This window comes from Meleagris gallopavo, chromosome 28 (genome assembly GCF_000146605.3).
Source record: "Meleagris gallopavo isolate NT-WF06-2002-E0010 breed Aviagen turkey brand Nicholas breeding stock chromosome 28, Turkey_5.1, whole genome shotgun sequence".
NCBI lineage: Eukaryota > Metazoa > Chordata > Aves > Galliformes > Phasianidae > Meleagris > Meleagris gallopavo.
Genome location: NC_015038.2, coordinates 2,746,914 through 2,749,583, shown reverse-complemented (window position 1 = coordinate 2,749,583; position 2,670 = coordinate 2,746,914). Strand labels below are relative to the sequence as shown.

Genomic DNA, 2,670 nt, shown 5'->3' with positions numbered 1-2,670 from the left:
TTTAATATAGTGTTCATTTTAACCACAACGAGGGCTGTTTTTGTGCATATCTTCAACCACAAAGCGCTGTGTGACGTCAGATCCCCCACCCTCTGTGACTTCAACTTGGGTGCAAGAATTTCAGCAGCTTGGGACTGGGTGGCAGAGCTGGCCTGGCACATCCAGCCAGCTCCAAGTAAGCATGGGTTCAGAGTTCTGCTCCACTTCTGTAGCATTTTCCTTGTGCTTGGTTCGGAGCCCATAGAACTGCCAGTCTGTTGGCCACCCGTGGTTTATCAGTGTATTTTTTAGTTAAGTTTTGCGACTGTTTTATAGCTTTTTTTTGTTGTTGTATGTACTCATATTTTACTCTACCACTTAACCTCTTCCATTTTGAACGCGTGTTTGTTTACAAGGCACATCTCAGTGCTGTATCAAGAGGCTATCTTGGTATTGTCAGCTATGGAATAAACTACATCAGTAGTTCAGGAACGTTGTCAGAATGGCCAGATGCTTTGAAACTCCACGTGTGAGTTTTGGGTGTCTGTAACACTGTTGTTCTGGTTTGTTCCTTAGTTCACCTGTGTAGGAAATAGATTTCTCTTCTGGTCCTGGGTATGAGTGGTTTATTTTGTCTGACCAGTTTTGGAGCATCTTTTTGCAAACAGCCCGAGCCTCGCAGGATTTATGCTCAGCAGATCAATTAAAAATCCGATGAAAATCAGATGGAAATCCATTAAAATTGCAGTCGTGTTCCTTAAAAAGCTGTTCGGGGTGCTGTAATGAGGGGTGGTACGTCTTGTCTAAACAGGGATTTTTTTGTTGTTGCTTGATTTGAGTTTAATTAAGCAGTAATTGGCAATGGCTGCTGTTTAGTCTGAGCAGTGGTAGCAAATCTGCTTAATGTGGAGCCTTTGGCGACTGCCATCAAGTTGAGTGGCAGTGAATATGTGCCGTGCTAAAGTTGATCTGCTGAAATCAGAGGCTGTCAGATGAAGATTAAAAGATAAAACGTGGTGACAGTTGTTTTACACAGTTCTGTGGGGCTGTTCCTGCCAGAGGCTTTTTCCTAGATTGACATCTGCGGCCGCTGCTTTCCACTTGGAGAGAGCAAAGCCTATGGACTCTGCAGGAGCCCTACAAAACAGGTTCCAAACAGAGAAATATTCCTGAAAACAGAACTAAATCTTTTCTCTGTAGCTGGCTTTTAGTCCTGAGGATGCAATCTAGGGGCAGCGAAGCTGCACTAATGGCAGTGCTGCCGTGTTTCTGCAGTCTGTGTTGTGCATCACTGTTGGACCCTCTGCTCAGATCCCCTGACTGTCCTGGTGCTGCCTGAAGCAGGAGGAGAGCGTTGGTTTTGGGTCTCTGGTAGATCTAGAAGTGAGGAGTGTTATTCTTGATTTGTACAAAGAACAAACAGACATAAGGGAGATGATGTTCAGTGCAGGAAGTTGGTTCTTTCTGGAGGATGCTGCTTTGCTGACTGTCACCATCCTTGTTTTGGTTTGTTTGTTCCTTTTCCCCCCCAAGAAAGTGACCTTCAGGATAAGAAAGCTGTTCAGGGCCCCATGCTTCTGCTTGGATGTGCATGCTAATGTATTTCCCTTTTCAGACAGCAAGACATCAGATTCATATAAATTATCCTACCAAACACAGTAGGACTGATCAGAATTGATTTTCATTTCCCCTCCCCTTCCAAAGAATGTTGTAGAAGACTTGAATTGCAGAGCCGTCGCAGGCATCTAATCAAAAAAGGCAAACTTGTACAGCTTGTTTCCTCTATGCATTGTTCCACCGAGGCTGAACAGCTCTCTCCATACAAACATACACGTGCACACCTGTTCACTGCCAGGGGACGTGTGTTCAGGATGCAGTGCAGCTTCCAGGTTTGTACACCCAGAGCAAACACTGCACGATGCAGTTGCCACTTGAAAACGTTTTGCACGTGCTGTGGATGCTTCGTGGGGGGGAGGGGGGGGGGGTCGCTTTTCTTTTTCTCTTGGTTGTATCACAGCATGTGGGCTAAGGATTCCCAAAGGTTATTTTTAAATGCATCTTTGGCGTTGCCGTATGCCACATCTTCCTGGAAAAAGAAGTGTCTTAAATGTATCTTTGAACAGTTTTATGCTCATGGAACAAAAAATTGGGGCTTTTTTTTTTTTTTTTTCAACTTTCTCTGTTGAGACCAGGTGTTGCAGAAGGTGTAATTGTCAGCATTTGGAAAACAGGGGTCTTGAAATGGAGACACGGATCCAACTGTCAGCAGTGCAGGGAGGTTGGAAAGCACTGCTTGGAGCCCACGTCCTGGAGCAGTACGTGCAGCAGTGCTGTACTAATAACTGGAAGCTGTTTTTTGTTTTTCTTTTTCCTTTCCTTATTTTCTGGAACACAGGAAGGTGGTGAGGATGGGCTCTGCATGGATCCTGGTGTGTGTGCTGTGTGCCGGGGTACAATACTACAATACCTGGGTGTGCTCTGGGCTCCTTGAGCTGTGTTGTGGGTTGTTTTGGCAAGCATGTCTTAACTCTTCAGGCTTTGGAACTGCTTTAGAGAATTGTGTTGACTTTTTGTTCTGCTGTTGTTCAGTTGCACAGAGTTTTTATATATATGATGTACTAGTTTTAACGTTAATTCTCCGTGAACAGGGTTGAGATTAACTATTCATTGTAGTTTAAAAAAAGCAAAGCA

The 2,670-nt window shown here is 44.4% G+C and overlaps 1 protein-coding gene across 1 annotated transcript in view; it reads right to left on the bottom strand.

The window, feature by feature from the left end:
• MFSD4A (major facilitator superfamily domain containing 4A) overlaps positions 1-2,670 on the bottom strand; it is an 18,046-nt gene that overhangs the window by 14,763 nt on the left and 613 nt on the right. The window lies entirely within an intron of this gene.